This window comes from Apteryx rowi, unplaced genomic scaffold, assembly GCF_003343035.1.
Source record: "Apteryx rowi isolate R43461 unplaced genomic scaffold, aptRow1 scaffold_442, whole genome shotgun sequence".
Lineage (NCBI taxonomy): Eukaryota > Metazoa > Chordata > Aves > Apterygiformes > Apterygidae > Apteryx > Apteryx rowi.
This window is the reverse complement of record NW_020450697.1, coordinates 4,525-30,785: the sequence shown is the minus strand read 5'-3', so window position 1 is coordinate 30,785 and position 26,261 is coordinate 4,525. Positions and strand designations below refer to the sequence as shown.

General features: G+C 43.0%; 1 long non-coding RNA gene across 1 annotated transcript; it reads left to right on the top strand.

The window, feature by feature from the left end:
• The first annotated feature begins 6,850 nt into the window (after window positions 1-6,850).
• Window positions 6,851-18,455, top strand: LOC112971462. Its single transcript, XR_003255357.1, has 3 exons — window positions 6,851-6,957; window positions 7,083-7,200; window positions 17,753-18,455. It is a non-coding gene; the product is annotated as an uncharacterized LOC112971462 (long non-coding RNA).
• Window positions 18,456-26,261: the final 7,806 nt, after the last annotated feature.

The following is a 26,261-nucleotide window of genomic DNA, read 5'->3' as shown; positions in this document are numbered from 1 at the left end:
CAGCTACGTGACTGGCGCACATTCACCCCTGCCAGAGCATCTACTCCTTACCTGCGTTATTCCCCAGGATTTTGCATCCTCTCTAACCGTTCGTTCTGCTTTACTGCATTTTTGTAATCAAAGGCACCTAGTAAAGGAGTTGGGCCGTTGCCCATGCGGCATTCGTTTCGCTCTCTGCTTTGTTTGTGAGTGGCTTTTTTATTCCCTAGTAGTCCCGCAAAGCAAAAAGCAGATTTAAATGCCAAAGGTGAAAACTAGCGATTGACTTAAATACAGGTCAAGCCTCCCTGGTAATTATTTGCTGTTTCAAGTAGAGGTTTGGAGGTATTAAACAAAAGCGTAGACTGTAGTTGAAAGATAAATTAGGTATGCTTGGCAGTTGTGTAGTTTATTATAACATGCTTTTTAAATAAAAATTCTTTATTTTTCTCTCAGTTTCCAAGTTGGACAACATCACATCTTCATATTGCTCTCACTTGATTCTTGTACTTAAGCACACAGTTGCCTTCAGTGGAGTTACATCAGCGTGAGGGGAGAAATTCTTCCCTAAAATCAAGAGCCAGTTCATAAAACTTAAAATCTGCTGTGGGTAGCTCACATATGTGTATTTGTTTTAATGTTGTTCCCTAGCTGTATCAAGGTAGTCCTTGATAATTTCCTTTCCCTGTGCTGAACTGCAGTGTTTAGGTACAGGCTATTCCAGAAAAGGACAATGCAAGGAGGAAACTCTGGGAGATGTTGAAGTCTCAGAGAAGGATCTGATATGCTTAATGAACACCTAAATTACACCAGTGAGGACGGGCATTCACTCTACCTGATTTTTAGCCAGCTAAAGCTGAAATAGCTCATTGTCTTGGTTGCGTCTATATTCCAGGAGGACGGTGAGGCTCCTCCAGTAGATAACACGCTTATCCTAAGGCAGCTATGCAGTTCCCTGAGGAAGACGAAATCTGCTCTCCTGGAATCGCTGAAGGTCTGTATGCTGCTGCTCTCCTTCTTCGCTGCCCTCAGGATCATGAACACCACTATTTTATGGATGTTATGCCCAAGGTTACCACCAATTATCATGTCCCTAATGCGTTCTTCCTTGCTTTTAGTGGCTGATCCAGAAGAGTGTCACCCCTAGAACTCGTATTAGAAGTTATTCCCAACAAGCTACCGCAGTCTCCTGAATTGCCTGCATAGTGCCAAGTTGTCCTTCCAAGAGATGTTCAGGAAGCTACAGTCCCCCATAAAAATGAGGGTCTCTGATATGGAAAATTCCTCAAGATCATGGTTTTACCTTCTGTATTTTCCTGCCAGGGTCAGTATGATTAGTTGCAGGACTGAATGATACATATATTTAAAATATTTATTATTTGCTTTCATTACAGTAGGACCATGGCTCACTTAGATATAAATAATTTCTTGATATTGTTATTCTTAAACCTGTAAATTAATTTGACAGTGATAAGCACATCCTGACTGAAAGATGAAGACTGGCAGAAGAACATGGTTTATCTGAAGGAGAAACTCATTTGTTTTTATGTTCCTCTTCAACAGAGTGACTCGGAAACCATTTAACAGTAGCCTTGAATTGGCTTCATATGCATCTGATTTTATCCATTGTGAGTGAACACAGTTTTTTTCAGATGGATTACGTGTTGAGCTGGTGAAAGAAGAATCAGTAATGGTCACAGGGGGGGCATTTGAGAGGTTTGGGAGGAGATATGAAATATTCAGTTCAATTACATTTGCTCAATCCCACAAAGACAGTAGAGCTTAGCACGTCTGTTAAACACTTCAGAAATTTTCCTTCATTAAGGCATGTAACTTCGTAAGGGTGCTCTGGGATTACAGAACTAGAATGCAAGTAAGAACTGGGGCTGGCATCATTAATAGAAGATGTTTTCAATAAATTTTACTTAAAGAAAACCCTAAACAATAAATTAAAGTCGTGAGACATAGCCACAGTAATTTACTTTGTATCCCACGTGTTTTGTGGCTTCCTCAAGGCTTCTTAATTGTTCTGGTATTGAATAGCAATGATTAGTAAAGTCTCTTTAGCACAGAGGAGCACAGTATTTCACAACGGGCAAGTTCCGCAAATTAGTGCTTTTAGTGTATGTTAGAATTCCACCACCAGGGTCGGACTGCGGGAAAGGGTGAGCAAAGAGCAGCAGAAATATCGGCACAAAGAATTTTGCTATAATCAAGTTGGCCTGAATTATTGATGGGGAATAATAATGTCAGCATTAGCTGTACTAGGGCAAGAGATTTGGCTGTGGAGGGGAATGAAGATGTGGATTTTCTTTAATGCATCAGAAAGCATACATTATTAACAAATGTATGAACATATAAAAGTCCGTTAATAATGACAGTAACATAGTTCTGGCATCGTCTAATTCTTAGACCCTTGACTTGGTAACCCCTGTGATCTTATAATTCAGCTTCCTCCAATTTTATCCGAGTTCAGGGCACACGCTGCAAGGTGAGTAGGAACACGAAGCAGATGAAGAACTGACAGGCTCCGTGCATGCATCGCACCTAGTGCCTGGACGCTTAAAAGCTCAGTGGGCGAAGTAGGCTGTTCTCAAGGAAAAATATAAGCAAGCAGATTTTTACAATAAACGCAGAGATAACAGGAAAACACCTTGAGGTCTTTAAGGTACACAGTGAACAGTATGAGTGAAAAATCCAACTTTTTACAATACGTAACATGAGAGTCGGCATAGCCAGTCTGAGCCCTCCCTCTGCAGCGGATGGAAAGAGCTGGGTGGCTTCAGAGGTAGGTTCAGACCATCCTGAAACAGCAGCTGAGAGAGGTGGGATGAGCCACCTTAGGATGCTGGAGGTGGCATGGTGGCATGTTAGCTTCTTGGGATTATTGCTTGTGGCCTAACAACCGCAGTGAATCGTTTAGCTAGAGATACAGATTGGAGAGATGAATAGGTTTCTATGCCAGCGTACCAGTAATTGTTTAATACAGAGGCATGAAGAAGACCTGGTTCTTCTTGGTGTGACCACGGAGAAGCTCAAGGTGGGATGAGTGCAACGCAGGCGACTTGAAATGTATGTCGGGAGCTGCTGGGGTTCTTCATGATTTGCGAATGAGTTGCTTTTATTTCTGGCTTTTACCTGACAGGCTGCTAATCGGTTGCGTAGCTATCAAAAAAAAAAGAGGATAAATAAGTAATGAAATCCTTGCATGTAGAACATCRGGTTGGAAACGCGTTTACAAAACCTTATCGTGCGCGGTGAGATGTGGGCAGCCTGCAGCCCGTCTCGTTGCAGGGAGGGTTGCTGTAGGCTTGATGCCGACCGGACTCCATCTACACTATGTTTTAATCATCCGCTTGCTAAATTTATGTTACTACAGTACACTTGTAAATCCTCGCTGGTCACAACACGAGTTATTTATGCTGCTCTCCTCAAGGATTTCCCTGCATACAGCCGTGTCTTTTGTGTTTGCAGTACAGGAGCTGTAGTAGCGGAGCTTTGGGGGGTTGAAATATTGTTTCTGAAATAAGTGTCGATCTATTCTTATTTTACCCCTTGCAATAAGCTTTTCATAATTGGAAATGCTGCCCCGAGCCACCCGGGAGCACCGTGGCCGCTGGTGGGTGTCATCGCGTGCCTCTTCCCCGGGAGCGCTTCCCCCCTCAGTGCTGCCCCTTTCCCCACTGCGGGGGCCCTTGGACATGCCCTAACCTTAAGCCTCCCAAAGCAGGTCTGGATCGAGGCCGGGGCGCGCGGCTCAGGCCATAGTCACCATAACCAGCATTAATAACGGGTCTTCTAAACTGTGACCTCTGCGAACCATCCCCGCTCAAAAAGCCAGGCTTGCTTTAATTACAAGCAAAATGAGCTAAGCCAGGGAGAACCAAAAAAAAAAAAAAAAGGGAATTTTATAGTCTTAATTTCCTGTATTTTGTGGGATGAGGTGAAATCTATAATATTGTTTGAGTGTAGATTTTATGGCTTAATTCCTTATTGCTTTTGTACTAGGGAAGAAAAAAAAGCTTGTGTGCATGAAAATCGACATAATAAACCGTTATTGCTGCACAAGAGACATTATGGTCTCTCTTGGAATAGCAGAAATACATTAAAAATGTATTTAGATGCATTTAAACATGCATATTATTTTGCAGATGAGTGTAATGGTTCCTTAGGAGCTATTAGGTTTTACTATGCAAAAAACATATTTATTTGTGTGACTTTAAAAGAAAATTATTTAACAAAAATGACAGTAAGAGGCCCCTTAAGGTTTCATTATATAAATCTTAATTCAGGCATTTGGTTTATTAATCCAAGAAAGTGCCATGGACCTAAATGAGTCATTAGACGCATACTTCATATCACTTTATTAATAAACTCATAAATAGCCCATTATTATTAATCGGATTTTCTTAAAGCGTCCAAATTTGCAATGTAAACATTGCAAGGTGCCTCAAAAAGGCTTTTCTGTGAGCACCCGTGCCACCGGCAAGTTCAGGAAATAGGAAGAGAGATGCTCCAGTGACCACAGAGCATCCAGCAGTCGTTGAAGTCCGTGTCCTTACGCTCAGCTATACCCAAGGCATTTTTAGTTATGATTAGCATAGCTTAATGTCCAGATGTGAGAAAGTTAAAAAAAAGACATTTTATAAAATGAAAATGCCACATTTGCATCGAGACAGAACTTGCTTCCAAACAGCTCGCTGCATGGACCAGGCAAAGCCGGGGGTGGTCGACCTCCTTTGTACTGGGGGAAGAGGGAGTTTTATTTTGTCTTTAGCAAAAATACAGTCAAGCCCATATCCGAAGGGAGTCAGTGGGCTGAAGTTTTGGACAAAGAATAAGGTAACCAAAGGTACAGAGGAGAAAGGCCCAACTTCTTCACAGGTGAGACATGGAATCTGAGGCAATGAGGCAGGATGTAGCAGAACCCAGATGAGAACCATCAACCAACCATGAGTCAACAATGCGACCACCAGTCTTTCATACTGCAAGAAACCACGTGCTTTTGGAGAGATTAAAAAAACTTATATAGATACAAGCAAGAGCTAAAATATCTGGATACTAGAGTTTTCTGCCGGTCAAGACAGCTCAGAGTGGGTTGCCTCGTTTTCAGTGAAATGCCTATTATCAGGGGTTGTTCAAAGGGAGACTCTGTCCATCAGCAAGAGACATGGAATCTGCAAGGAAAGTGCAGCGTATTGGGGCTTTTGTTGTCTTTGGTAAGGTGAAAAAACGCTAAGCTGCCCGACCCAAGTGCAACATACTCCTCTTGAAGCACAGAGGCGAAGTGTAGAGCCACGCAACTGAACTGAGAACAAGAATTTGACACTGATGCGAAAAGGCTTTTTGCAGGTGGAGCTGAGGGAAGTTCTGCTCCATCCAGTCTCATGCTGTGGGCTGCTCAGGAGGGCGAATCCTGCTGGCTGTGGAAGCAGCTGCTTGACTAACAAAACTACAAAATACTGATACAAATTCAGAGGATGCAAGATAAGGTCTTGAAGCTAGACCCAGAGGAAAGGGTTTAGGTGTTTAAGGTGGGACTAAGGTGGAGTGTAGACGCTTGAGTCCACAGCAACACTGAAGCTCTCAGCCCAGCTGCTACCTACTCCTAGAGGAAATTTTCACTGGGGGCACGAGGAGGTTTTACCTCTTAACGGAGCCGCTGCTGCACACTCTGCTGCTGATGCAGATGCACCCGGGGCAGGAAAACATTTTTGCTCTAAGACCTGTTTAAAATCGCCTCTAGTGAACCCAACACTGCAGACTCATTGCTGTCCCGTGAAAGCCTAGGAAGAATAGCTCTCCAGGCACTTTACGTGACAATCTTGGTCCAAAGAAAATGTCTTGATTCTAGTTTCACCTGGTGCCACCGTGACCCTGGTGTAACTCGGCTGAAGGTGCACATGCCTCCTGCCCGCCTGGGATGGAAGCAGCAGCAAGCTCGTCCCTTTTTTGCATTGCTGAACTGTTGAATGTGTGCTGACCGTCCTTACGGGAGGGGGTTAAAATTACCGATAGACTCATACGTGAGCTGCAGTATATGTGCGAAGGGCATAAAATACTTTAGTAGCGATGCTAAGAACTGATAAAGAGAAAAGTTTATGGTGCTTGATGCACTACTGCTTTTTGAAAAAGAAGAAAAATTTTCTTTTTCTTTGCTCTTCCTTAGCTGGTGACCGATCTGCTTATGTTCCTTTTCTCCTTGCAGTGTAACTGTTGAGTCAGTTTTATAAAATTTAATAAAAAAGAAACAGGAACAAATTCCTGCCTGGAATTTTTATTGCTGAGCTGTAAACTTCTCACAACAGAAGTGTATCATGTGGCGTTCTTCCCGTAAAACTGGCCAGGCTGGCTCTGGCGTAAAACAGAATAAAAAGGTAAGGCTTTGAGGACTGACTAGCAGAACAGGACACGGAGAGATAAGAGATGTGTCTTATTGCTCTGCATTTCTACGCTAGTGGAGAAAGGAGACATCACAAGCCTGTGTGTTAGTAGGAGGGAATAAAGGTGACTGCTTTTATTAAAAAATAAATAAAAAACAGAGAGAGGAAAGAAAAGTGAAGGTTTCGCAAACTGGGAAAGTTTGATTTCTCTTTGAGTTGCTGCATTTTGACAGCTCGCACCTCGCCATCCACACACACATGGAAAGATGCCAGCTGCAAGAGTCTGTCACATAAAGAAACTTTAAATAAATAACAAGGCTGATGCTGCCCACGTCACGTCCAGAGGTAGATTTGGATCTTCTTTACTTTTTCTTCAGAAACACCCATGCCCTTTCAGGGTTATCTCCAACACGTATGGTGTGAGAGTGCTGCATTCATCTGTGGTTTCAGGCAGTCAGAGCTCTTTCCTGGGAGGGACGTGGCTAAGAGCGGAGGAGCAGGGTGCCGCAGCTGGGTTGCATGATGGAAGGGGCTGTAATTAGGAGCAGGAATAAAACCTCCTCTCAGCGTGCTTGGGAGCTTGGTGGCAATTCAGGTGGTTTGTGTTAGGGGATGTTGCAAAGGCCACTGCTGCTGGTGGTCCCTGGACCTGGTGCTTGGAGACCTGGGGGTCTCCTTGTTCCTGACTGCGGGACCTGACTGCTGCTCTCCTGCTTGCAGGTCACCTGGTGGCAAGGCTGAGCATGTAGCATGGATGGATACACGGACACGGCTGGCTACACGGACCCTCACAGATGAGGTGCTGCCTTCAACAACGCTATCAGAACTCACAGAAAATGTAAGTCGAGGTGGAGTCCCCTTCCTCCCCTCTGGCAGCTCGGGACAGAAGTTCACTAGCCAAAGCATGTGCCCTTGCTCTCTAGTTCACAAGCTCCTGCTGAGCAGCTGGGCCAGCTTGGACTTTGCTTGGGGGGCCTCAGCATGTCCCCTTGCAGGCACCATGCACCTAAGGTCTGGCTGCAGCTGCTGGCCCCAGTCCACCCTCGTCTCTCCTGTTGTGTCCTTACAGCCCTGACCTACAGAGTGGAGAGCGAACTTGCATGGGAAGGTAGTTAAAAAAAGATTGAATAAGGAGATAGGGTAGACTGCAACGATGGGCACAGTCAGACAAGCGTAGTGACTGGCAGCTGCTTATGTGCACCAGCCCCTTCTACACCCCTCCTCTCCATTCCTCCCCACCTTGTTCTTCCCCGATCCCCTTCTCCTAACCATTCCTTAAGTTTTGCACAGTCCCACAGGCCCCCCTCAAGTATCCAAAATACTCATGTTTGTCTTGTTTCCCCCTTCCTACCAGCTGCAAAGCCCAGGTTGGCTCTCTGAAAAGCTTTGCCTAGAGTGTCCTAATGGCCCATCAGTTAGTGACTGGAGACTCCTGGTCTTTGTCGTTATCCCGTTAGCCCTTGCCTATCAGGTTTGTGTCTCTGTGTGTCTTGTTTATTGCTTTCACTATTGCTGATGACTCCCTTTTACTGAAAAGGTCCTTGATCTGATGCCCTTAAGGAAGCGGATGCTCTCACATTCCACATACCCTTACAGTCTGCACAGAATTACAATAAAACAAATCATGAGCCCTTTGGCCAGGGAATGAGCTAACTGCAAGGTTTAAAATTATGCTTAATTCTGCTTTATTTCCCGGGCCCAAATAAAAACATCTAAATCCTACATAAACCAAACCCCAAGGGGATCAGAGTTTCTTATCTGCCTGTTTTAGCCATTTGCCTCAGGCAGCAAGCTGATTTTTGTGGCTGTTTTTTTTACGTGGCTCAAAGCAGAGCTGTGCAGGAATACAGGCACGAACTCAGTCAACAGAACCGCTGCAGACATGTTACCATGGTGCTGCATAACTTATTAGCCATCCTGTTAAATTTTTCCCAGAGTGCTGCCTTGTAAGCTGCCTTTTAAGTTGTTTGAGAGCAACAGCTCCAGCCCTGACAAGATCCTGTTTCAGCTGTGTGATTGTAAAGAGCTTGGTGAGAGGGGGAAGTGTTGCTTCCAGTGCCTGGAAAGGGACAGAAGTTCTGCCATATCTACAGCCAAGCATATTCTTTTAGTTGGGGTGGCAAAAGGCTTGTGCTTCTGCTGCTGAAGTTTCCATGTTCAAAATTGCTTAAAGACCTTGTCTTTAAGTTCATAATAGCATTTGAGTCCTCTTAGACTCAAGACTTTTCCCATTTCTGTTGCTGAGTAGATCATACAAAAGCTAGAATCATAAAATAATTTAGGTTGGAAGTGACCTCTGGAAGTCATCTTGTTCAACCACATGCTCAGAGAGTCAAGCTAGATCAGAGCCTTGGCCAGCCAAGTTTTAAGCTCCTCCAAAGAAGGAGTCCACAACCACTCTGGTCCAGGCTTCAATCTTTGACCACCTTCATGGTGAAGTTTTTTTCCTTACATATAATTGGAATTTTCTGTATTGTAATTTGTGTCCATTGCCTCACCTCCTATGACTGCGCGCCTTTGAGAAGAGCCTGGTTCTGTCTTCTCTAATGCCTCTCATTAGGTAGCTGAAGACAGCAAGGAAGTCTCTTCATAACCTTTCTTCTAAGGCTGAACAAACACAGCTCTCAGCCTCTCATACACCATGTCCTCTGGCCCTTGACCATCTTTGTGGCCTCCATGGGACTCCTGAATGTCAAAGTCCATCTCGTAGTGAGGATCCCAGAACTGACACAGATGTGTTCGCTCAAGTGCAAACAGAGGATAAAATCCTTTCCCTTGACCTGGTGGCAGCACTCTAGCTAATGCAACCCAGAATGTGTTGGCCTCCTTTGCTGTGAGGGCACACTACTGACTCCTGTTCATCTTGCTCTCAAGCAGGACCCCAGGTCATGTCTGCAAAGCTGATTTCCAGCCAGTCAGTGCCGAGACTGAACTGTTGCATGGGGTTATTCCAGCGGGATCCAGTCCCGATGCAGGACTTTGCTTTTGCCTTTGTAGAAATTCATGAAGTTCCAGTCAGCCGGTATCTCAGCAGCTGCATTGCAGGTTTGGTGATGCGCACAGATCTTAAATAGTGGAAATACTAGCATGGTGTAGCTAGGACATGGTCTAGTGAAGATCATATATGAACCTATACATTGCAGAACAGTTTACCTCACAGAAGGTGTCTGTAGGACACAGACTTGCAGGCAAGTCTGACTGTGTTGCAGCCTGCTAACTGCAAAGTGGACATTCTCAAGTTAGTTCCTAGTGGAGTGGCTGAGTTGCAGTGCTGTCACCAGACTGCTATTTATATCCAGGCAAGCTAATTTAAATCTGGTTTAGGGATGTCAGAATTATACAGCAGCTCTGTCTACCATGTAGATTAAACTCAGTGAGAAGAATTTCTGCTTGTTATTGTCTGGAGAAAATAGAGAAGATAAAGATTTATGATGATCAATTGTTGGTGACTGCTCTGACAGCTCTAACAGTGAAACTTTGTGTTTTCGGTGCTGTAGTTCGTGGGTTTGAATCCAGATGAAAATCAGTCATTACATGGTGTTTCCTTGCCTTGGTTTGTGGAGATGACCTCACTGTCCCTTCACTGGTCCTTTCAGAACTTCTGTCCCGTATATCCAGGGACACAAATACAAGTCTTTAAGTAGCAATGGCCTCAGCCTCATTCCTGGAGGCAAGCATCCATGCACAAAAGCCAGCACAGCGTAAGCCAGTATGTGCAGCTGGGAAGCTTCTAGGCCACGTGCTGCATAGACAGCCTTATCCTCATTCCTTGAGTAGGTCTCTGCAGATCAGGACTGCCACACACACATTAGTGTTCCAGCATGGAAGAGTTTTCCAGATGTAGACTCTCCCAACCATGGATAATTGAGAAGTTCAGTCTCTAGGCCTTTTGGGTTGGCATCTTTCACCAGCACTAAAAGTTAATTCACTTTTCGGTTTTCTTCCATAAAGTCTTTATCGCTCAGCTCTCAAAAGGGAAAGTTTTTTTTTAATTTTATTCCTCTGACGTGCCACCTTTTCAGTGTCAATTAAATAACATCCAGCATCCAGGCAGTAGTATATTGCCTGCAGTAAAAAAACAGCAGCAATGAAAAACTAAATGCAGAATTGCTAGCGGAATAGTGAACTAGTCTGGAGTGAGCCGCAATTGAGTGCCATCAGTGATATTTATGTGCCAACAGTAGGCTCTCTTAGACTCATTTCTTTGAGGCTGACAGAAAGCGTTAATTGCAATACTTTAAAACAAAACCAGCACCTTTTGAGCTGGAGAAAACACAAGTTAGTGGACCTGATAGCATCAAGAGACTTCTTTTCCCAGCTCAGTCACTTTCTTTCTTAGTTAAATCCTTCCAGTTGTCTGAAGATCTGTCTTCCTCTTTGTCTTTTGACATGCCAGTTTTATTGGTGAGGTCTCTGGAGAAGGCAGTGCCTCTCACCCTGGTTTTACTAATACGATGGTGGCTGGATGGTGCCTGTGGGATCTCAACAACACTTTACAGCACTCTGTAGTGACTTGGACTCCGGGTTATCCATTTAAATGTGTACACAGGGGATTTGTGCAACTTGTGCCGGTCTGGCACCTTCGACTTCACATGATCCTGCCTTTTATATCAAGCTGTGTTTGCTGTTGTACGCAATGTAGACATGGACTTTGGACTTCCAGTATTATTATGGGCATGCCCTAAATTCCTGGCAGTTACAGTTTTTGCTCTGATTCAGTGAAAAGCTGCAAATGGCTATATTCAAAATTGCAGCATCGTCTATTTCTGGAAGTACCTTAATGCTGTCCTCCTCTCAATGACAGAGGGATCCCTGCCTCAAGGTTGTCTTCTGCACTTCCTAGGAGCATGCCCTAGACATGAAATGTAGTTTGTGTGGAAGCAGGATCATGGTCTTGTTCAATGTGTGATTTTTTTGAGAATCAATACTGGCACCAAGAAACAAAAATAAAGAAAGTGTCATCATAACGCTAATTACCCAAAGTACTCTAAAGGTACTGATACCTTTGGAGCAGGTGCAAGTTGGGCCTGGAGGGGCTGAGGAAGGTCTCTTTCTTCCTTAACTCCTTGCCCCTTAAATTTACTGATCTTTCTGTGGATTTATTCCTCTGTGGATTAAACCTCAGTGGTTCCCATCACCTGTGGAGATTTTAGTAGGGGCAGTGGGGGCTCTGCCCCTTTTGCATACTGTGAGGTATAGACTCCCTTGTGCTGTTGCACAGAGGGTGTTAGGACAGATTCATGTGAACAAAGATTTATTTGCAGGGTCAATAGCCGATGGCTTCTATCAACAATAATGATGCAAGTTACTTCTGGGCGAAAATTGAAACAATACGAGTGAAAGAAAGAGAAGGAAAAGAAAAAACTCTCTTCAGCAGAGGCCAGCGAGTGCAGCTACAGGTCCCAGATGAGCATCCTCTGGTTGTTCTCTGCTAGGGGCTCTTGCCAGTGCAGCAGGTGGCGATGATGATTATTTTTGCCATGCTTTGCCCCTAGTACTATATGCTTTTCATAGGGACCTGCTCACCCTGTTGGTTGCTCCCTTTTATGATGGTATTAGCTCTGATTGGAGTATGCTGATCAGGTGCAAGCGTTGCACAGGGTTTGCTCTTGAAATTTCTGTGCACATATTATTGGACAACATTTATCAAGTATTTAAATGACAGCTATCTATTTTGCTGTGCACTATGTTTTGGTGTTCTCTAACACACACTAAAATCTATCAAATAAGGGTTAGAGAAAGAAAGGGAAAGAAGGAAACTGCTCACCCCAGTCGCAGTTGCTTCCCATTAGAACATGCCATAATGACGCTATTGAGTTTTGTGGGTGCAAAGCCGTGAGAATAACAGCATGAGAACAGCAGTACAAGACTGGTCAGGGAAAATGCTGCTGCAAAGGCCCTGGAAAACACTGTCTCAATGGCTCAGGAGAAGGGAGGCAGAGCTTAGCATTACTAAGGATGAGGCGCTAAGGTCACCAAGGCCCTGTGCAACACTGCGGTATCATAATGCCCAACACATCTGCCCCCCTTCTCGTATGGAAGCTGTAATACCCCTTAAGAGAAAAAAATCGAGCTTCCTTCAAATTGTGCTGTCTCCTGCACTCACTGAATACTGAATTCGCATCTTCAGAGTACCTGCTTCTAGCTGGGTCTTGGGGGCACAATTCCCCAGGCAAAATAACCTCCACTCCTGACATGAGGCTTCTTCAGGAAAGCAGGAGGTAGTTCAAGCCTGCTCTGGCAGAGGCAGGCACTGAAAACAGTGCTTAGCATCCTAGGTACATGCTGTAACAGTGAGGTCTATATAACCTACATGACCAGCACAAACATGCTGCTGCATTTGAAAGATATAAAATGTGTAGGCTCCAACTGAAATTCAGGAGAGGTTTCTGGGCTCTGTGGCTCCCAAGAGGATGACTGTGGTTCCCAATCTGAATCAGGCGCTTGTGTGGTGGGATTTAAAATTTATGCCTCATCCTATTCCTACTAGCCAACTCTGAGAAGCTGCACACTCAAGGGTCAGCTGCTCCATGAAGCTGGTTTGCATCTTGTTTTGATCTGTGATCCTTGTCCCTACTTTCTCCCCTGTGCCAAGGAGATGCATGGTCAAGATGCAAAGGGTTATGGGAATGCTGCACTTAGACCCAATCCATATGTGACATGTTGTTTCAAAGGACATTGAGACTCAGACAGCATAAAGTAATCCAGCCCACCTAGTCTGAGGACCACAGGTCCCTCTTCTATCTGGGGTCTATCAAGGACAAAATAGATGAAGACAAATGCTGATTTCTGGCAGATGTCTACTTAGAGCTGATGATTTTGGATTCCATCCCAAGTTATTGGATTTTGCTCATGTAGAGGGATCCCTTATCTTATTTGCCTACAGCCTGTTTTAGACCAGGTCATAAACGCTGTTAAAAAACCAAAACATAAAAACAGTAACTCCCTGCCTCTTGCTCCTGTCCGGAGTAAAAGTATTTCACAGCAGTTCTTTCATGAAATGGATTGTCTGTAATGTTGTCCTCATGTTGCACTTTGTTACTGTCACATATTAATGTTTAATGCTAGTGCTTTGAAAACAAAATGATATAATGTTTATGCAACATCCAGTCTGCACACTTTATTATACAATATATTGCTCTGATCATTTATATTTTGACTACAATATTTTCTTTAGATTTACAACTTCAGAAAACTCTATTTTTGTAAAAAATGATACAGTTCCAAGCTTCTCCATAGTAGGAAAAGCTTATAATTGTCTAGTCTATATTCAGCACTCAGGCTAGCAATTAAAAAAAATGTTATCCATTTCAGTTTGGGTTTTCTAAGCCAGACATCACTTCACAAATCATATTCATACACAACAAAAATGCAATGCAGCTATTACTTGTCAGCCTGCCAGTACATCATGTTCTTCGCTTGCACCTCTTATTTTATCCTTCTTTGTGCTACACTGGATACTGTGCTCTGATCTGGAAGAATTGATGCCCCCGTCAACAAATCAATATGTTGGCTTTCACGTTTCCTTGTGCACCTTCAGCAAGCTCTTCTGCAAATTAGAGCTCTAGCTCAAGCTTTTCACTTGGATGCCTGGTATTTTTCCCCTGAATGACATCTGTCCCTATGGTGCATGCTCCTCTTGCAGCTATCTTCAATTCCCTTTCTCTGCAGAATGTAAGGTAACAGGCAAGGAGGAAGTTACAAAGTGTAGGGTTGCCAGTGTGAGAACAAAAATCCCAGAGCTTTTTGTCCTGTTCAGCTTTTCAGAGTTCTCTCTAATACTCTTTGCTGTATATTAATGTAGTTCAATTCTGAATCTCTCTTTCAGTCTGTTCCAGAAAAAATAAAAATGACTTCTCTCTTTTCTAAATCAAAATGCTCTTTTCCACATGTTTCCCTTCACAGAGAATTTTCATCATCCAGGTATGCTCTATCTCACTTTCCCTGGTTCAGCTAGATTAGATCATACTGCTTCTAGCTGGGACTTTATTTACTTTCACAAGTGAGTTTTAGGAGGTCTGGTGGTAGTTAGGTGAATGGTTTCAGGGAGGTATTCAAAATCCTGCTGCTTTCTTCTTTAAAAAAAAAAAAAAGTAAAATCTTTGACTCTGTGCTTATTCTTTTCCCAAATGCCTCTTCCTGCATTGCTGTGAGATGTTTTCCATCCCTATCTGCAGCACTCCGTAAAAGGGAAGCTATGAAAACCACCTACCCTACCTACTGCTCCCTCTCCCTAATGGATCGTCTCCCATGGCTCACTTTGACCTTCCCTATTGACTTTAACTTTCTTCCATTTTAATAAGGTTCGGTAAAAAGAAATCCTTTCCTTTCCCCTTCTCCTGCACAGCAGGAACTTCCCTGCTGTAATTTACATTTCAAAATACGTCAGCATTTTTGTCTGCTGGAGATACCTATCCATCTGGCCACCCAGCCGCCGCTGCAGGAGACAGCTAGTCCGGCCTCCGGATGCCTCAGGACTGGTTCCCAGCCCCAGGCTTAAATGGGATGGAAAAGGAAAAAAGGAAGGGCTGGTGGAGGAGGTTGCTGGTGTTTCGTAGCAGGTCCGGCTTGGAGGCCAGGCACAAACGACTGATCAGGAGCTGGGGGACACGCGCCTTGCTGCTGCACAGCGCGCTTGTCCCTGCTGGATTTTGCATTATGTCTCTAAACAAGTCAGGTCACAGACTTGAGCCATCCTGTATTACAGCTAAGCATTTTGGCTGCCCAGTTTTCAGATATTTGGTGAAGGAGGGTTTTTGCATGCTTTCCTGTTAAAGCTATTACACTTATGTGAATGATAGCGTATTCACCGAGAAAAAACAGTGCGGCTCCGCTCTGCGGCTCCTGGGCGGTGTTTTGCTGCACCAGTTTTGCTTGTGGGTCAGAGGAATTAAAAAATATATATATTTAAAGTGAAGATGGCTGCTGCTACCATCCAATTTTGTTTTATACCACATGCTTATTATTAGCTGCTGCTAGCTTTGGTTCAGGGACAGTTGTGGTACCTCTACATGGAGCAAAGCAGCTATTTGCACTGAACTCTCTCTGAATGCATTTTTGTCCAGCGCCAGCAGCAGTACGGTGCAGGAAGGGTTTGTGACTTGGCTTGTTAGGCTGGATGAAATGCTGCACTAACCTGCCTATATTGCTCTGAGTCCAAGCCAGCGTCTTTGCACGGCCCCGTGCTGTGACGCGTGGTTGAGCCTGCACGTTCAGACTAGGAATACTTGGGTATCTCTGCAAAGCGTCGGATACCACGTTAGAGGTGAAAATTGCATTTTTGTAATCATATTTTACGGTCTGAAAATAAAGCCTTATAGTTCGCTTTCTAGAGACGGCGTTCCCGTAGGTAAATGGGAAGAGCGTGTGACGTTGGCCCGGTGGCATTGCCTGCCCAGCGTTTCCCTCTGCGGGCCAGCCCAGGCAGGTTTCTCCAGGCAGGCTGTTCCAGTTGTGTGAAGCGCTTGCTGTATTTGCTCCTCCATTTGCAAAGTGAATTGATTTCCATCTGTAGATGCAAAAAAGTGTCATCTTTCTTTTAAATAAAGATACCAATGGCCATATATAAACAGAAAAGAATGAACCAAGGAAAGGAGGAGTTTGAGGGTCTACTTGCTTCATTTCTCTTTTGACAGCTGTAAAACACACAGGCTAAAATCCTGACCCACTGAAGTAAAAGAAAATTTAAAAAAATGCCTTATTTCATTTAAGGTGAGTTCTTGACCATGGAATTCAGTCCGTAGGTCTTTGGCAGTTGCATGGCACATTAATGCTTGACCTTTGATACCCTGTAATGGGAGTGAATATAATGGAAAGTACTGGATCCAGCACCATGCCCAAGTTATTCCTTGTCTCCCTGTAAATCCTCGTTAGCAATTCAAATCCTAGCGTTGCGTTGTACCTTTATTTATGCGTGCTTGGTTTAAAGAAGCTTGGCACAGAACCTGCATTTTGATATCTATATAATTGGAGACATTTTAAATGTAATAACCATTTATCATTTTGTAAGTAGAACCAAGTGAATAATTTTAAATGAGCATGCAGTTGATAAATCTAGCTTCCTTTGCCATATATGGAAAATATGCCAAATAGAGCATGTCCTCAGTTTTATACATTCATCAAATTCTTTTCCTTACATGTTTTTAATATTGCTTTTACTTCCCTCGCCAAAGGGTTGGCTACAAACAGGTCATCGCAGCTATTCAGCCTTAAGATTTGAGCTGGATCAGCCGGATGATTTTTAGGGACTATGGTAATTCATCATCAACAAAAGGGAAGAGTACCAGATGAGCTTGGCTCTTCCTTCTGGGTTAGTCAAACCTTGCTTGGTACACCTTAGGAAACTCGGGGTATCTGCGTCCTGGGGTCTCAAAAAAGCTGGCAAGTTTTTCTCTTAGTGACTCCTCTTCAGCTGGCCTGAGAAGATATCTGGGGAGTCATGTTCTCCAGCTGCCAGCGTGCGCTGAGTGAAGCCTTTCCACCGAATGGGCCCTTGATTTGGTCAGAGCTGGGTTTTATCCACTGTCTGGCAGGCCTGGTTGGCTGGGCATGACATCGTTACTGAGAGGTCCACTTTGCTGTCAGGTGGCCACAACTTGGTCAGAGGTTTATGGACCAGTCTGTCCATAATGCCAGGCAGTTTCACATCCCACATAAAATCTGCAAGCACATGAGATGAAAATTCATTTTTCTAGGCATTTGTGAGGATAAAACTTAATTGTATATGTGTCATGGAGCACATGCAGTACCAGCACAGCTGAACTCCATTCATTTCTAATTGCAAAAGAAAGGAAAAATTTCCATGTTCTTTACACTTCTGTTAATTTAAATATGTAAATATGAAAACAAAATCTGAGTCAGAAGTCACAATCAACCCTAACTTGTACTTGTAAACCAGTGAGAGATTTGTGGTGTCTTTAAATATGCATACAATGTGTTGATAACTGGACTTCAGCAAATTAAGCTCTCAAAATAGGATAGTTCACGTTCCCTAAATGTCTGTTTTCATTTTTCTTGTTTTTATTCTTGGATCTCACATAAGTAAAAAATGAAATGCAACAGCAATGCACAATTCAGCAAAGACACTTCTAGCTCGTGAGCTTTCCTTAGGGTATATGAATGATATAATTTATAAATAGTTTTTTGTAGAGACAAGATAAAAATAACCAAGGAAAAAGAAAAAAGAGATAAAAAATGCCCACCAAATGCTTGCTTGACCAAGAAGTTCTGATTCAAGCATATTCTATCTCTAAAAAAATCCTAGGTACCACCTCAAAAATTGTTTTAAAACTTTTCTGTTTGTAAGATAGGGCTGCAATGACTTTCTCCTTCTCCCAGCTTTCTCTTAACCTGCGTTACAGTTTTTATTTTCTGACTGCTTTTATCTGCAGCTGACATCCGTCCTCCAATGACCTGCAGTGAATTCATGGATTGCTTGATGGAAAAGTGCTGAAGCTAAGGTAGTTTTCCGTTGTAAAGATTTCTTTCTCCACTGGCCACCGAGGTGCCGCTCGGGAAAGTGTCACCTTCCCAACAGCGGGCCCAGCGGCTGCTTCTGCCCCTGGTCGTCGCTCTCAAGGCAGCCGGTGCGGCACCAGGGCACCCCTGCACGCTCTCAGCTGACAGCAGAGCAGCCCCAGCAGCCTAAAACTGTCTCTGGCCCCCAAAAATACAAACTGCAGAAACTCGAAGAAGACGGTTTCCATTGAGCCAGGCCGTGTGAATACTTCTCCGTTTCCTTCAAAACATTGACGTCACACTGAGAGCCTCAAAGAACAATGTAAAACTCTCCCTATTAATGTTTTATACTGTCCTGATTCCCATCGATCTGACACAAGTCACCATTTTTCACCATTTACATATGAAACCTTATTTCTAATTTGGAATAATGTAACTTTCAAGTCCATTTATTTTGTATGATTTATTAAGAAAGTACATCAGTATCACCAAACTAATTATCATAGGCAAATGACTTGTCATAAAATTAATGTACCTAGTGAAAAAGTTAATAGTTATTATTTAAATTCATTGATTTCTCTTCTTTGTCTGTAATTACTTCCAGATATGTGAATGAATACAATTAATATGGAAAAGTGAAAATGAAAATGAATTTGTTTCAGACTTTTTCCTGCACAACATCCCTTTATCTTGCAACCTCTATTCTAAGAGAATGGACTGTACGAGATCCAATTTCTGTAATTAAATATTTCTTTTTCTTCTTTAGAAGAAGGAACTTACTTGGAGGAATCCCATGGGTTTGGGCTCTAGAAGGAAGGGGGGTCCAGGAGAGCTGATTAATATTCAAACAACACTTCCTCCAAGCCCAGGAGTGCTTCAGCAAGGCTTTCGACACTGTCTCCCATAACTTCATCATAGGCAAGCTCAGGAAGTGTGGGTTAGATGAGTGGACAGTGAGTTGGATTGAGACCTGGCTGAATGGCAGAGCTCAGAGGGTTGTGATCAGCGGCGCAGAGCCTAGCTGCTGGGAAAAGAGTTCTTTTAACAAGGAACTTTAAAGGAGGAGGGGAAATCTTTCAAATACTGCGGTGAGCTTAAATTTTGGGGGGTYTATCAGCTTTCTGGTAGGAGCTGCTCTCCATTTCCCCAGTATAAAACTACTGCCTCAGCCCAGGTAACTCTGATTCATCTCTGACGCTGGATTCAGCCCTGTCCTCRTGCAGCCGGGTTACAGAACGAGGCTCTGTGGCACACAGTGTCCAGTCAGACCAGCGCTGACATTTTTTAGAGACTTCCATGCAAACTGGTGTTACAGAACCTCAAGAGCAGAGGGTCAGTACCAGTCCTGCGGATCCGATTTGCRGAAAGGCTGCATATAGCTTATTTGCAACATGAATGGCATATTGGACTTGATTTTCCATCAGACTGAGTGTGAGGATAAACCTCCACAGCAAGCACGTTAGAGAGAATTGCCACGTCCTCGCACGCAGTGTGCAAACAGAAAAAAAGCTGTTCTCCTTAAGGAAGTTCTTTGTCAGAAATGATTTACTCGGCTGCACAATGCAGAAGCCAGATCGCCAATAGGATGATATACTAGTTCCTATCAGGTTAAGATGTGATCCACGATGTAGCTGGATCATAAATGTATGTAAAATATTAATACAGTAGCAGTTCTGAATGTATAGTGGCACTTTTGGAGAATTGTCCAAACACAGGTCAAATACTAGATACCTTCCTAAATAAATCTCACTGARGGAATCTGACTCCGCACAGTCACTCATATACAATAAACCTGGAAACATGCTTCGGAATCTAAGCRCAAAATTCTCAGCAAAGGTAGTAATAAAGTATGCCTTGTTTGCGTAGCTGACTGAATCTTCCTGAGTTACTGTCCTCCACACATTACAATATTTACAGCATCATCRTTATCTGCAACCTGTAACTAAGAAACAAATCACTTTAAAATATTATTCCATGGAAAAAAACCTCAGCCCAGCATTACTGCAAAGTTGTGCTCAAGAATTTAAGGGCACAAAAGCCAATGTGTTTACTCAAGTGGACAAGCTCATATACATGATCTACAGAGTTATACCTACTCTTAAAATAAATGCATGATGGCTGCAATGGATTGATGGCCACTTATGCCAGCTGGCRAATTTGGGTGAATAATCATCTGCAAGAACAGAATTGGGGCACCCCCCAGCGCTGGGAGCAAAGGCTTTTGAGCTGATGTTACATACCCTGCAGATGCTACAACTGATTTTTTTTTCAAAAGGAGCTGAAGTTTTCAAATTCTCAACAGAAGAAATAGGATAGGGAACTTTCTGATCTGTACTGTATGAATCTCAAATGCTTTATGATGCCACAAAGAGGTGGCCAAATACAGGTTTTATTCTCTATAATCATTTACCTCCGTAAATGACTCATGATCTGGCACCCAAGAGAATCAGTAACATCTTTTCCAGTTCTGGCAAGCATTAAATTCTGATCCCAGCACATAATGACAACAAATGAACAAATCTGTTAATGGTTTCCAAGTGTAAAAGATAAGGACACTGGTTATTAAAATGAATGACTAAGAGAGGTAGAATGGCTTAATTAGTCATCACGCTTTGTTGCTTTGAAAACTTGTGTTTGATTTAATTTAGGACCTACGTCAGTAAGAATCACTTGCACTAGCAAACGAGAAGCTTGCAATGGTGGAAAGTGACTGTAATCTCTCCCCARTTTTGGTATGTCCAGGAGAGACCACAGTGTGAGCAATACCTGTTGGATAGATGGCATGACCTACACCAGRGACAGCCGGGGTGTCTTTCCAGCTTGAATGCTCACAGGACTGCTTCCACCTGGCTCTACTGGACCTTCTTCCTCGTAAACACATTTCTAAGTTTGGGGCCAGGTTGGTGGGGCAGGATCCTCTCCTAACTCTCCCTTTGCTAACATGAGGAAACCTAGATGGAGTCAGTAGTGCTAAAGTTATAGGTATAATTAACAGCAGAACATCCTCGAAAAAGAATTTAAAGGATGCATTCAAAACCTTTCCGATATTAATAGTTCATCCTAGCTAGAAGAGGAAACATGTTTTTGTGCAGATGGGGAATTTGTTTAATTGTAGTCAAATAAGACACCTAATTATCGTACTGTTAGCAATGCTATGATTTGCAATTTGTTTTCATTCTTGGGTGGGTAAACATTTTATAGAGAAACCAGTAACACTCAGACACTGCCAAGGTACAATATGGGGAGTTGGCGGGATTGTTCTCTTATCCCATGGCTGCTCATGCCAATATATCCATAATCCAGGGTGCCAGCAGGTCGCTGCCTCAAAACTGGGGGTTCCCCCCCTGCTTCCTAGACGGTGAGCAAGCCTCATGCCCCCGCTCCACCTACACACAGGCTGCAGTCAATAAGAACAGCGCTAATGTTCCCCACACTTACTATGGCCTACATATAAAACCGAGTCTCCCCTTCGGGTTATCTTACTTGTTCACATAGCTACATGTGCAGACCAGGTGTGGAGGAAGGCATCTGAAAAACGGAAACGGTGGGCATGAAGGGCACAGAAGCCCTTGTGTTATTCAGCTGCTTGGTGCAATACCTTGTAAAGGTTACGCTTCGTGAATGTTTCTTGTTACCATTATTACAGGTAAATTTCCAACAAAAGAAGTGACAAATAATCCAAAGATGGTTCCAGTTTATAGATTTTACATACATCTGAATGGATGTGTCTACATATGTAGAAGTTAGCTATCTAAACTCTCATTATCCTCAGTGGAGGTCTAGTCGATGAATTCAGTGGACCTAGGGACGTAGGGCTAGAAGACATGGGAGCTTGAAATGGATAGAAGAGGAACACATGCTCAGGACACAGGAGACATACGACTGTTATACTGGTTAGAATGTATTAGGGAAGACTAGGTCTGAATTAATTTCTGAAAAACTTCTTTGTGGATTTCAGTTGATGCTGTGAAGAATCTCTAACTTTTGTGTGGCATATTTGAATGAGTAATGAATATGCGTATCTMCKTCAAGRCTATTGGCATACTATTTCACTTCAGAGCCTGAACTTKGAGGATATTTTTGCTCTCTATGAGAAGAGCCGACAGGTATATTTTGCAGCCTGGGCTGCAAGGATACAAGGAGGCAAGGCTGAAGGGTAAGTGAGTCCCCTTATTTTTTTTTATATTGTGTTTGTGCTTCTCCACTGTATATTGGATTCCTCCAAATAATTCAGATCAAAACATGTGGCCTGGGGCAAAATGGAATAAAAAGCTGCTTGTGCTAGAAGAACTGTGTCAGATTCAGATCAGGTCTCCTGGCTGAGTTCTTGGTAAGCAGTACCTATAACTCTTCCTATTACAATATATGTCTTTCAAATGTTAGATCATTCTAGTGCACTCATTCTTCCGAACTCCTCCAGATTTATTAGCGTTTTTTTTAAACTATTGAAATTGAAACTGAATTTGAGTATTCATCTCATAAACAGTTTTTACAACATTGAATATAATATATACTTTAAAGGTCCCTTTATCTGAACAGGGTCATGTAGAAGGAGGGGGTCTTATAGTAAATGGGAGAGGCCTTATAGCATAGAAAATTTAAGCTCCTAATTCATTGTTCCAATCCTCTGGTAAAGTGTTCTAAACTTTTTCTTTATGCAAAACTAAACTARAAGATGAAATGACTATTGAAAATAGAGGGTGTTTAAAAACCAAAATAACATATTGCATTAATCATTTTCTGGTCTTAGTGTAAAAATTGACAATCTAATCTGCATAAGGTATCAATTAGTCTGAGAAAACTACCAAGYGTCTGTTATTTCAGAACCTTTTAGCTGTAAACATGTTAAAATACAGATGGTGTTATTCAGGTTTTGCACAATTTGATCGGATGAAATACACTACATTTTGAGCTCAKCATCAGTATTTGCAAAGTTGTTTGTGGGAACTAATGAATATAGATGGTATAGATTGTATTGCTTGGCGTGCATGACGCGTGCCTGCAGCACAGAGCCAGGAGCTCAGGTGGCATTTTGGGATTCGTTGGCTATAGAAGGAAGCCAGCTCCAGTCTGCTCCAGTTCAGCCTGTGTGCAGAAATATTATGGTTCATCATTAAAAAATAATAAAGCTTTGAAAGTGACCATAAATGCGGATAACCCTCAGGGAACCTGTGACTGATCAAGCAGAAACACACGGTAAAATCATTTACTAACAACGAGCCCAATTCTGCTTCCTGCAGAAGTCAAAGACAATCCCGTTGCTGTTGTCAGAGGCAGGGCGGCTGGGCTCATCAGTTAGCAGGGCACCATCAATAGTGACGAAGAATAAATGCAGAAATAGATAAATCAGCATACGAAGGTCTGATTTACTGTTGGCTGAGTCTGTAAAGAGACTGTGAGAGTGAAAATGTACTTCTGATCTTCTGCAGAGCTACCTTATTCTTTTGAGACAGCAGCTACAAGCAACGTCGATGTGCTTGGGGACTGCCGTTTAGACGTGTAGGAGGTGGGTGCGCTGACTTCGGACAAAGGCTGTATGTAACTCCAGGGTCAGACCGACACATGTGATGCTGACAGTGAGGCTAATGCCAAACGCGAACGTGCTGGTGTGGCTTCGGCTGGGGTCGGTGGAGATAGTGAAATGATTACCGATCGCTGCACTTGCAAATGAATTTACACTTCCTGAAACTCAAAACCACACGTTTCACTTGGCAGCCTCGCCAAGATATACATTTTGAGCGGGTACAGAGGAGCGCAGGATGTAAGAAAAGCATTAATTCAGATCTATTAATAGATCAGAGGAAAAGCACTCAACTGAAGAAACTACGGTTGTGTTCCCTAAACTGCGTCACGTGGGTTAGGGTCCCGCAGGGCTCGTGGAGCTGCTTCAGTCCCGACTGTGAGGCATACATCTTTCACGCAGGCATGTTCCCTGCTGATGATTTTTCCCACTGGAAAAATCTCTCTGCCTTAGAGGTCTCCGGTGGGAAATGAACTGTGTTGGAACGTGCTGACCACGCAGGTGTTAGGTTTGGGGACTCTGAGAGTACAGTGCGTTGGCTTTGTATTGCTTTTGCTAGAGTCGTTAAAAAYGCTCTTCTCTCCTGAAGTGTGGTTTGAAAAGTGTGTGCGATGCAGCTGGTATCAGATGATCTATCTTCTCTGATGATCTTTCTTTATCTAAAGTGCTACAGCTGGTATCAGATGGTCTTTCTTCATAAACAGGCAATCAAAGCTAGAAGGAGATATTTCATGTCGGAACAGAAGAGTGATCTATACATAAACCATCTTGCAGGAAGCTTTACCAGCCCACTCAGGCTTTGGCTCCCCTCAGGTTTCCTCAGCTCTCCTGCAAACACACAATTCAGCTGATAATTTTGTGTTCCAGTTCCTTGCTTTCCTCAGGGCTTTAAAACTTTACCTAGTTTTCTCTTTTCCTTTTATTTACTTACTTCTCTTCTACACATGATAGTGCAGTAAATGAGTTAGAAGAACTGGACCACTAAATGAGTTTATTTTTAAGCTCCATATTAGCATACATTTTTTGTGTGCAGTTGGACATACACTGAACAAAAAGGCTGGGTCCTATGTATTTCTCCCTTTCAAAATCCTAGTGCGGCCCTCCTTTTTTCATATGGTATTAAATCCGTATATTGCTGTCCAACAGAATGTGTTTTCAATTTAAATGAATATTTCCATAAAAGCTTGKTTTTTTTGCTGCTTGTTCCTAACACATGCACCTCYGTCCTACCTGGTGTGAGCAYCCTGGGAAGCTTCTTTTGTCAAAACAGGTTTGGCTAGAAGATGACTCCTGATCAAAAAATGCTTTTTGGAGGAATGTATTGGTTTAGAAAAAAAGGTGCATTGAAAAAAAGACGCTGGATAGGATTCCTTGAACGCAAGAACACGTCCCCACCACTTACAGTGGTAACCAGCCAGGTCACTGATCCGGAGCGGTTTGTTTTCATGCAGAAAAGCTTAGAAGTGGTAAGATACTCTCTCCCATAACCATGAACTTATTCTGGATATTCAGTTACTTACTATTATTGCTGCTAACTAGAAAACCTAACCGCAGATATTCACACATGTAAAATAGCTCTTAATACTTTTCTATTTACTTTCTGTTTTCTGGAATGCTGTAAGGAGCCRCAGAAGAACATAATGATTGTGCATACTAAATAGTGAGTAACACATGCCATATKCTAGGTTTTAGCTTCTTGAATAAATCTTAATCAGTTAAATATAACCAAACTAACTATTTTATTCYGAAATTGGTAGCAAATTGAATGTGACTGTTGTATGGTCCTACATGCTAACAAGAATAAAGAGCTCTTTAGCAAGCTCGCGGAAGCAACGTACTTGTAATTGCTTCTGTTATTAGCCAGGTGCTTTAATGCGGTGGTAATGAAGGTAATGATTTTCCTGGTCACAGCGTAATTCCTCTCCATATCTCTTCGCGWGTCTCAGCGCAGCAGGTGCTTGGAGGGAGCCAAGCACCGGGGGTGGCTCCCGCGCGGCGAAGCCCGCTCTGCCCTCCACGGCAGCCGCAGCCTGCGCCTGAGCCGCGGTTCTGCTTCCCATCACGCGGCCTCCRACTCTTTAGGCCTATGTCCGAGTTCCCCACGTTCGGGAATAATGGAACCAGAAAACCAAAGAAGTGTGAACAGCAAATGCAGAAACGTGGCTGGGAGAAAAGTGCAGGGAAGAGTTTAAGGCTGGGCTGTTGCAGGTAGTGACAGTGCATCTAACTCCTCCATAAACCCATCAAATGCTGTTTTAGAAATAGCTGAAGTTTTTTTTGATCGTTGTTGCTTGTGTTTTTGCCCTTCTGAAAATGGCTGTTGCTTATAGGAGGTATCTAATCCTTAGGTRATTAAAGCAATATACTTTTGCTTTACTCATATTAAAACCATTTTAGGATGAAATGATAGGGGGAGAGTGAAGGACAGTTAAGGAAGGTAAGGAAAAGCACCCGGATCTGTGACTCACGGTTTCACACGCTGCCTAACCTCTCTTTCCAGAGGGCTGCTCAGCCTGGAAAACTGGCTCTGGATGTGCAGCAGTTGAGTGGGATGGCAGAGTCACTGCGTCTGTTTAACACCACGAATCTTTGTCCACAGTCTTGCTAGCTACTCACTTTCTAATGAAATCCAGGAAACTACCTGACCTGTGTGATCAGCAGTTGATAAAAATGTGGTTTATTTTTCTGTGGAAAGAAATAACTCAAGAATGGTGTCTGGCTGAGTTTCTGCCCTTTAGTTCCAAAGTGAAACAAAGAAATATCAAATGTGGTACTTCGCCCAAAGAAAAAYGACAGTATATAGGAAAGCCAAAGAATCTAGAGAAGGRTAAGAACATATTTAAACCAGTCCTTTGTAGTGTCCCTATGCTAAATAAAATATGGGCTTTGAGCTGTTTAGTGTTTGCATTTAAAAGAGCAAG